Source organism: Primulina tabacum, chromosome 18 (assembly GCF_025594145.1).
Source record: "Primulina tabacum isolate GXHZ01 chromosome 18, ASM2559414v2, whole genome shotgun sequence".
Classification (NCBI taxonomy): domain Eukaryota; kingdom Viridiplantae; phylum Streptophyta; class Magnoliopsida; order Lamiales; family Gesneriaceae; genus Primulina; species Primulina tabacum.
In genome coordinates, this window is record NC_134567.1 from 20,246,668 (window position 1) to 20,257,988 (window position 11,321).

Genomic DNA, 11,321 nt, shown 5'->3' on the forward strand with positions numbered 1-11,321 from the left:
GGAAGGAATATCATGTGATTGAGAAGATTTCTACAACTGAATCATTTTCTAGAATTCGAATTTATGAGTTGAATAATTGGATTACAGAATGGCAAGATTCAGTTGGTCCTAAGTTATCTTCTGTAAGATGGAATCGATTTTATTCTTAATAAAGTATCATTTCCAATTTGTTATTGTGTTCTTATTTTCTGCAAAGAATTTTATTAGTAAAACAGCATCAATAATAATTTTAAGACAAGTCAATTAAACCAAAAATATTGCGAAAGTAAGAAAACTTAGTCTCGGGTAATGGTTTGGTGAAGATGTCAGTTGCTTGTTGCTCAGTTGAAATATACTCCAGTCTAATGTTCTTCTTCAAAGCATGATCTCTAATGAAGTGGTGCCTGACATCTATATGCTTGGTCCTTGAGTGAAAAACTGGATTATAGGTGATGGAAATTGTGCTCGTATTGTCAAAAAATATGGGCGATTCATTTGTAATTACTCCATAATCTCTCAGTTGTTGCTGGATCCAGATCAGTTGTGCACAACAACTACCAGCAGCAAGGTATTCTGCTTCAGTTGTTGAGGTAGCTATGGATGTCTGCTTTTTGCTTAACCAAGAGATCAGTCTGTCTCCTAGAAACTGACATGATCCACTTGTACTTTTACAATCAAGCTTACATCCTGCATAATCTGCATCTGAATATCCAACTAAACTGAAAGTTGAGTCTTTAGAATACCATAACCCAACATTTTGTGTACCCTTAAGATATTTCAAAATTCTTTTAGCAGCTGAGAAATGTAATTGCTTAGGATTTGCTTGAAATCTAGCACACATACAGACAGAAAATACAATATCAGGACGACTGGCAGTTAAGTACAACAATGAACCTATTAAACCTCGATATAATGTCGCCTCAACTGATATTCCCCCTTGATCAGTGTCCAATTTTACTGATGAGGTCATGGGAGTATTTGCAGCTGAACATGATTCCATGCCAAATTTCTTCAGCAGCTCCTTTGTATATTTAGTTTGACTGATGAATATACCAGTCTCCAGTTGCTTCACTTGCAGTCCAAGAAAGAATGTCAGTTCACCCATCATGCTCATTTCAAACTTATCCTGCATTAGCTTAGCAAACTTTTCGCATAATTTGGGATTAGTTGACCCAAATATGATATCATCAACATAAATTTGAACTAATAAAATGTGATCATTCTTAGCAAATTTGAACAAGGTCTTATCAACTGATCCAACAGAAAAATCATGATCAGTTAGAAATTTTGAAAGAGTTTCGTACCAAGCTCTGGGAGCTTGTTTAAGACCATATAAGGCTTTGTTCAAATGATATACATGATCAGGAAAGTTGTGATTTACAAAACCTGGGGGTTGTTCAACATATACTTCCTCTTGTAGTTGACCGTTCAGGAATGCACTCTTTACATCCATCTGATAGACCTTGAAGTTCTTGTGTGATGCATAAGCAAGAAAAATTCTGATTGCTTCCAGTCTTGCAACTGGAGCATACGTCTCATCATAGTCAATTCCTTCTTCTTGCCTATATCCTTGTGCCACTAATCTTGCTTTGTTGCGTCCAACTGAACCATCCTCGTTCAATTTATTTCTGTATACCCATTTTGTACCTATAATAGTTTTTGAAATTGGTCTTGGAACTAAGTTCCAGACATTGTTATAAGTGAACTGATTTAGCTCTTCTTGAATTGCATTTACCCAGTTAGGATCAGCAAGAGCTTCATCAGTATTCTTCGGTTCTAGTTGTGAAACAAAAGCTGAATAGATAAATAAATTTAGCATTTGATTGCGAGTTCTTACTGGATTAGATGGATTTCCTATTACCAGTTCAGGTGGATGTGGTTTTCTCCATCTGTACTCAGTATTTGTTGTATCAGCAATTTCTTCAGTTGGTAACTGAACACAGTTTTCAGTCTCAGTTGGTGCTTCATCAACTGGTATTTGAATGTTATCATTATGCTCTATCAACTGATCATCAGCAACGACTTCCTGCACATTTGATTGGTCCAGTACTTCTGGTTCAGGTGTTTGAAGTATGTTTTGATTGCCATGACTTTCATTTTTGTCATCATCTTCCAAACTGATATCTGTAAATCGATCAACTAGCTCAACTTGATCAGTTGGCTTATCAGTTAGTTCAGTTTCATCGAAATCAACATGAGCAGATTCTTCAACATTTAGGGTTTTCTTGTTGAAGACTCTATAAGCTATACTAACTGATGAGTATCCAAGAAATATTCCTTCTGTAGATTTAGCATCAAACGTTTTTAAATAATTTTTACCATTATCAAGAATAAAACATCTGCAGCCGAATATTTTGAAATAAGTAATTATACTTTTTCTTCCATGCCAGATCTCATATGGTGTTTTCATATGATTTTTATTAATCATTGATCTGTTCTGAGTGTAACACGCAGTGTTTACTACCTCTGCCCAAAATCTTTGAGAAATACCAGAATCAGCAAGCATCGTTCTAGCAGCTTCTTTAAGGGTCCGATTTCTCCTCTCAGCTACACCATTTTGCTGAGGAGTTCTGCCTGCTGAGAGCTCATGCTTAATTCCAACATTTTTTAGGAAATTTGAAAGAGTTTGATTGATGAATTCAGTTCCTCGATCAGATCTGATTCGATCAATTCCAACTTATTTTTCATTTAAAAGTCTTTTGAAGAGCTTTATTAGTTGCGAAGCAGTATGGTCTTTAGATTTGAGAAAAATAACCCAAGTAAATCTTGAAAAATCATCTACGACTACCAAGGTGTATTTCATTCCCCCTAAGCTCATGACTGGTATAGGACCAAAGAGATCCATGTGCAACAGTTCTAAGCATCGGGATGAAGATTTACAGCCCTTGTTTTTAAAAGAGGATCGTACTTGTTTACCATACTGACATGCTGAGCAAAGTTTTTCTTTTGAAAAGTCTATTTTGGGCAAACCAGTTACAAGTTCATGTTTACTCAGATAGGCAATGTTTTTGAAGTTTAAATGATTTAGTCTCTTATGCCACAACCAGTTTTTAGACGATTTGGAAGCAATAAAACAAACTGTTGCATGAGTTTGATCATTCCAACTGACTTTATATGTGTTTCCACAATGTTTGCCAGTTAGTATGATTTCATTAGTTGAAGTTTTGACTGAACATGAGTTTTTGTCTAATTGTACTGAGAATCCACTGTCGCATAACTGACTGATGCTAATCAAGTTATACTTCAGGTTTTCTACTAATAGAACATCTTTAAAAGTAAAGTTACCATGGATAAGCTTACCCTTACCCATAGTTCTACCTTTGGAATTGTCCCCGAAACTGATGTTTGGACCACTGTATTTGATCAGTTGACATAACGCACTTGCATCTCCTGTCATATGTCGCGAACATCCATTGTCCAAATACCATATTAAGTTCTTGTTTGTACCTGTTATCTGCAATCACACACATAATATAACTTGGTACCCATATCTATTTGGGTCCTGAACTGATTAGTCCCTTAGGAACCCACACATGGATTAGTCTAACAGACTTTCCAGTAGCTGTATTCCAAATGGTTTTTCTCGACTTTTGTGTGCTTGGTGTGTAGTGTACAGATGATATAATATGTGTTTTAGCTTTATTCAACTGATTGTTCAGTCTATATCTCTTCTGAACTGGCTTGCAGTTATAGTAATTGAAATAGCTATTCGAATAGTTCTTGTGAAACCTCTTTGATGACTGACTTTGTGAACCAGTTGAGAATTTTTTATTATAACCAATCACATATCTTCTAGCCTTGTTCATATTCTCAGTAGGTTGCTCAATCAGTTTATTGGGCTCAATTTGTTCTTGTACCACTGTTGTTTTGACAAAGTGAATGTATTTCCCTTTGTCTGTTTTTAGTTTTGGTTGAGTATCATTTGGATACATTTCTCCTTGAGTGTTGAACCCTAAACCAATTTTATCAGAAACTGATTTTTGTGAATTCTGCATCTCATTCAGTGCAGTAGATGACTTGTTCCAAGACTGAATGAGCTCAGTCTGTTTTGAGTTTTGAAGAACCAACTTCTGGATTAATGACTGATTTTTGTTTCTCTCTGCTTTTAACTCAGCAATTTTCCTTTTTAGACTCAACCCATCAACTGATTCATCAGTTTTGGTTTTATTGTCTGTGGGATCAGTTTGCTTTGCTTTGATTTTTTCAAATGATGATGCAAGCTTTTGATACTCATTTACCATGTCATGTAGTGTTAGAATGAGTTCTTCTCGTGTTAAATCAGTTGAGCTGAAATCAAATACCTGTTGGCTAGATGATTCTTCTTCTGCATCATTAGCCATCAAGCACTTGACTTCCTCATCATCACTAGAGCTGCATGAGCTTTCTGGTTCTGACTCCTCACTGTCATTTTCTGCCCATTTAGATTTGTTTTCTTCAGCTAAGAGTACCTCATGTTTCTTTCTGAAGGACTTCTTATCTTCCTTGGGTCTTCTTTTATGTTCATATGATTTCTTTCTTCTATCAGTTGAGCCTTGACTGTCCTTCTTGGGTTTAGAACAATCAGCAATAAAGTGACCTGATTTGCCACAGTTGTAGCAGGCATTTGATTCATCTTTGGAGTTGTTCCTTTGGTATGGCTTCTGGAAGTTTCCTTGATTCTTTCTCATGAACCTTCCAAATTTTTTGATGAACAATGACATAGCATCACTGCTCAACTGATCAGCAGATTTCTCGACTGAATTGATTGGTTCTGTTCTGACAGCATCTAGAGCAGTTGTGGCTGCAGGGGTAGATGGTTCTCCTTCTCTGGTCTGCAGCTCAAATTCATAAGCCTTTAAATCAGCAAACAGATCATGAAGTTCAATCTGGTTCAGATCTTTGGACACCCTCATTGCCATGGTCTTGACATCCCATTCCTTGGGAAGACCTCTCATTAACTTCAGTGCAATCTCTTTGTTGGTATACACTTTTCCAAGTGCATTTAACTCATTGATGATATTGCTTACTCTTTCATCATACTCGTGCATCGATTCTCCTGCTTTCATTTTGATGTTATCAAACTTTTGAACAGCAACAGAAAGTTTATTTTCTTTGGTTTGATCATTTCCTTCACACAGCTACATCAGCTTTTCCCAAATTTCTTTGGCTGTCTTACACATCTTTATTTTGCTGAAGGTTACTTTGTCCAGCGTTTTGTACAGAATGTCTTTAGCCACATTATCAAGATTTGCTTTTCTTTTATCTTCAGTTGTTCATTCATCTCTGGGCTTTTCTATTCTTTGTGGTGCCCCTTCTGTTATGGCAACTTCTGTATTTGTTCTTAGAATCTTCATGCATCCATCAGTTATGACATACCACATGTCATCATCTTGTGCAGCTAAATGAGCCTGCATTCTGATTTTCCAATCATCAAATTTTTCTCTGGAGAACATAGGAATTTTGTTGAATGAAGTCATGCTAGCAAGTTTATAGATCAAAAGTATTCAAGAACAAGATTCAACCGCTCTGATACCACTTGATAGGATCGATTAACGTATCAAGAGTTTTTAGAAGGGGGGTTGAATAAACACTCACAATTAAAACTGATCTTTTCGAATTTTGAGTTTAGTTTGGTGACAAACTGATTCTCGGAATCTTGCTGGTCAATGACAATCAGTTTAACTAAAGTAGTTGCGGAAAGTAACTGACTGAAAAATAGAATACAAAACTGAAATAAAATACACAAGGATTGTTTCTGGATGTTCGGAGATTTCAATTACTCCTACGTCACCCCTTCTATCTCAAGGATAGGATTTTCACTAAAAGACTTTGATCGAATACAAGATTTGTACTGACCCACTTCAGTTTGGACTTATCACTGCCAAAAGCTGAAACTCTTAGTATTACAAAATGTTCTCAGTGCGTAACTGATCTTAGCACTATCGAATTTAACGATTATTACAAAGTGCTAGTGAGCTCAAATTGTAGCCTTGACTACTACGAATAAACCAAGTAAGAGTGAGCCAAGATTTTGGCAGAGTAACAGCAAGCTTTGAATAGAGTGATCTTCTTTTTTTTATTCAGCTGTTCTTCTGTCATATTTATAAGCTTCCCTTCCATCGGTAACTTGAGATATATTTGAATCTTTGTATCCGTTGATTGCCACTTCATTATTTCTTGGGCATTGTTTGCTTCATTTATTGTAATGCAGCGTCTTAACTGCTTTAGCCGAAATGCGTTGTTCTAAGCTGTATTGATTGAAGTGCGGCATTTCATATTCAGTTGCAATCTTCTATGTCTCTTTGTCGGTTGAATGTTCTTTCCCGAGACATGTTCAGTTGAAGGATGCTTAGCTTAAAAGCATACGGCTGAATGTATCAACTGATCGGTTTCCAACTGATCAGTTTTCTTTATTAATTCAGCTGATTTCAGTTGTTAAGTCCAGTTGCTGAATATAATTGCGCGTATCAGTTGGTTCATATTTTGTCAAACGCCGGAATTTAGTTTCCAACAAGATGCATATTATGCAGGATGTAAGCTAGATCGTAAAAGCACCAGTGGATCTTGTCAGTTTCTAGGAGACAGATCGATCTCATGGTTCAGCAAGAAGCAAACATACATAGCTACTTCCACAACTGAAGCAGAATATCTTGCTGCTGGAAGCTGCTGTACCCAACTCCTCTGGATTCAGCAACAATTGAAAAATTATGGAGTCGATGCAAAAGAATCTTCAATATTTTGTGACAATACAAGCACAATTGCGATCACATACAATCCAGTTCTTCAGTCAAGGACCAAGCACCTTGATGTGAGGCATCATTTTATCAGAGATCATGCTCTGAAGAAAGAAATCAGATTGGAATATGTGCCAACTGAACAACAAGCTGCTGACATCTTCACCAAACCTTTACCAGAGACTAAGTTTTCTCACTTTCGCAATATTCTTGGTTTAATTTACTTGTCTTAATTTTATCAATTTTATTGTTGATATGTCAAATGTTGTTAATTCAGTTAGTGATTTATCAGTTACTATATTCAGTTAGTTAACTGTTTGTCAACTGATGCCAGTTAATCACCTATCAGTTACCTTATTCAGTTAGCCCTCTGTTTGTCAATTGATGCCAGATAGTTTTGTAGATAAGAAAAGGAAAGAACAATGAATCGTAACAGGATTTTATTGCGAATAAAATCTAAACCAAACTACACGATTCATTTCTCTCTCAACAGCATCTTTCCAAATAGAAATCCAATTAAACATATCATGGCAATTAAGTCTTCTGAAGGATTCTGAAGATGAGATCTTTTCAAGCTAATACCACTCCTTCCATAGCATCACATGCAATAGAACTTGATCAGTGGCAAGCTCTGAAATGTGGTCGACTTCAAAACGCCTTTTGTATTTCCTTGCAATTGATCTCTGCTTAGCAGTAGCAGGAAATTCACCACTGTGAATTGTTTGGAGATCATGAACCGTGGTCAAACGGACATAACTTTTGAAAATACGTACTTCTCAAGAGCCTTCTTGAGTCTTTCAAAACGATGAGGTGTCCATGAAGGATGAGGGACGTTGGAACTGCTTGAGAAATCCATCAGTGTTTAGATGTTATTATCGAATAACAATGGTCTTATATATAGACAGCCCTTAAAGAGACATGAGGAAGACGAAGAGTCATCAGTTACCAAATAGATTTAACTGATCCAGACTAAGTTTCTCTTATCCTTCTTTTAATTTTTATGCATTTGTTGAGGGAGAATATCGAATATAAATGGTTAACTGAGAAGACAATAGTCAATTGGTCCTTAACTGAAATGATTCAGCTCATAACTGGTCATTCAGTTGCTGACCTAACTGATCTTCTCCAATAAATTAACTGATTAATTGAATAATATTTTATATTAAGTAATGTGACTTATTGATTACGCATTTAATTGCTGTCTTTCAATGAATAGAATTTTGAAACGTAGACCCACGTGATCCATTTATGTTCTACACACGTTTTCATCACACGTACACACGAATTTATTCAAATTATCTTGGATTGACACGTGTTCAAATTTTGAACCGTAACATACATATGTTCTATACCCCGCTCCTATTCAGTTCTTCTTTACGCTTATTCCGATTTACAGAGCAAATCCAAACTCAAAGCATTCTTTCTCACAGAAAATAATTTCATCAAATGGCAAATCAAGTCCCAGCTCACTTTCTGAATTCTATGGCAATCAATTTTGCCTCGGTTATGTATGTTCCTGATGAAGCTGTGAAGAACATCTTTAACAAACTGGAAGCAGATGAACTTAGACCATTTTTCGGATTATCTTCCCAGGAAATATACCCTAAAGAGATTCAAGATCTTTACGCAAATGGATACGTCACTACTATTGCCAACATCGCAACTACTGTCAATGGTCAGCTGCTGATCATTGATGAGGACTCCTTCAGCAATCTATTTCAGCTGCCTACTGATGGGCTAGCTAACATTTCTGAAATCAAAACTGCTGATGCTGAGGAGATGCAAACTGCACTCTCTGCTGATGGACGGAAAATCAAAGTTTCCGATCCAAAGAAAGAACTAAAGCCATAAGTTCAGTTGCTGGCTGATATTGTAGCCAAGGGGCTATTAGCGAAGGCAAGATTCCTTTACCGCTCTCACGCTGGAGAAATTTCAAGCTATGACTGCTATCATGGCTGACAGGAGACTGAACTGGAAGAATATCATATTCAAAATTTTAAAGAACATGTTTCAGTCGTCCAAGCAATCAAAGGGATATGCAGTGCATCTCAGCTATTTGCTAAAAGTAAAAGGGTTGGTGGGTGATGATTCTGAAAGATCATCCAAGCTCAAAATCTTCAATGCCAATAATGTACAGCCGCCAAAGCCCAAATTGGACATGTCTCCTGAGCAATTCTTGAAGCTGAAGAAGGAAATCGGGATGTAGGAGGCCCCCAAATCTACTCGAAAAACCAAGAAGACAATCAAGAGAAAACTGATTGTCAGCGGTCTGATTCTGAGAAGACTCCTTCACCCAAAATCACCAAGAGACCCAGGACTCTGAAGACCAAACCTGCTGCTGCAGTTGGAACCATCCCAACTGAAAGGCTGATTCAGTCAGGAGCTCAATTGCCTATTCAGACTACACCTTTGAGAGCTGTACCATCTGAACCATCAACTGAGATTCAGTTACCTCATTCTGATGACCAGTCGAAGAAGAAGATCACTGAATCTGGTCATAAGAAGAAATCAACTGGAGTCAAGGCTCCATTAATCATTATTTCTGGCTTCACCACTCTACCTTTTCCAGACCCAAAGGGGTGGTGATTGCAGAAATAATTGATGCAACCACATCAGGACTGAGTCTCCCTCATGTCCTGACTGATCCTAAAGGCAAGGGGAAGTTGCAAGAAAAGGCCCGACCAACCAACACAGTACAAACACACATTGATCTTATCTGGAAAGAGATCAATGAATTTTCCACGGACAAGCTCAAAGTTTACAAGGAATGGGTTAGATTCAGAACTGAAGTTTTTGCAAAGCAACTTCAAAAGAAATCAGTTCTGAAGAAATTTGTTAATCTGAAAAAAGTTTTTCTGAAGGTGGTCAAAGCTGCTTCGGTTGTACAGGCTTTGCAGCGTGAGAAGTATTTCTTCGATCAAATACGAGCCAAGCAGTTATCAAAAATGGTTGCTCAGTTACACTTGAATTATGATCCTACGAGTCCAACTACCTACAATGACTGAGATGTCTTTAACAAACTGGAAATGGATCTTATCGGGCTACAGACGGAGATTAAACACTGGGAACTGGACCAATAACTGATTATTCTGGCAAGTTCCCAAGATCCTTCATCAGAAGAGCAAGCTGAACAATCAGTTCAAGAGCCAACCAAGGACCCAGTTGCTGAACCTTCTCAGCAAGCAACTACTCCTTCTACAACTGATGCACAACCATCATTGTCTTCACCTCCATCCTCAACTGCTGATCTTAAACTTTATTCTGATGTTGAGCTATCACTGGCAAATCTTGATGAGGTTATCAAATCAGTTACCACTGATATTCAGCTAGATACAACTAGAGCAGAGAGGACATCTACCAATATGTCATGGCGTGTCCCTATCCAAGTTTATGTCTCCCAAGACTGATGCAGAGATAGCGGCAATGACAAGCATTCCGTATGCATCTGAAATTGGTAGTATCATGTATGAGATGATATCTTCACGTCCTGACGTGGCTTTTGCACTAAGTGTAGTGAGTAGATATCAATTGAACCCTAGGTCTTCCACACTGGAAAAATATGAAAGACATCCTCAAGTATTTGAGAAAGACCAATAATTTGTTCTTGGTCTATGGGAATGGAGAACTGAAATTGGAATGCTATATGACTCTAGCTTCCAAAGCGATATCGATGATTCAAAGTCAACCTTTGGGTTCGTATTCATGCTCAATGGTGCTGATGTCTCTTGGAAGAGTTCCAAGCAAGACAGTACTGCAAATTCCACCACTGAGGCCGAATACATTGCTGCATCAGCTGCAGCAAAGGAGGCTTTTTGGTTAAGAAATTTTGTCCAAGAGTTGAGCATCATTCCTAATGAAGTTTCTCCAGTCTCGGTGTTTTTTGACAACAAGGGAGCTATTGCTCAGGCAAAGGAGCCAAGGTCTAATTCAAAATCCAAACATGTATTGAGAAAGTATCACATCATCCGAGAGATTGTGGAAAGAGGAGGAGTGTCGATTGACAAAGTCTGCTCTGCGGATAATGTTGGTGATCCACTGACTAAGCCTTTACCTGGACCATTATTAGAGAAGCATCGCGAATCGATGGGTTTGAAGCATATAGGTAGTTGGCTCTAGTTCAAGTGAAATATTGTTAGAGTAGGAGTCCATTGAGCCAAGTGTTGGCCGAGGGTTCACATTGAAACTCTATGTATAAACAATCTTTATTTTAATAATATTTGAAATTATTGTTTAAGCACATCTTTATCTGTATATACATGCTTGTTGCATAGATAAAGTCCTTGAATATACAAATAGTAGAATGAATATGAGATGATCATATGATGAGTATCATGAAAGTCATATTTGGAATACTGTATATTCTAAACAGTTCCTAGTCATTCAGCCGCTGCTAAGAAGGATAAAGGTCGCTCGAGTTTGAGACTAGTGTCTGCAATGTGAGTACCATGTTTCATTGGTATGGGACATTGTGATATCTGAGCATACAGATAAGTGCTCCTTGTAGAGTACACTGAACAACCCTCCATAAAGGACTTTCCAAATGGTTCTCACTTATCTAATGGAAACGTCCTAGTTTATGGTTGTATATTATTAGTCCTTATGACTCGGGACAATGTTGTGACTCTATAT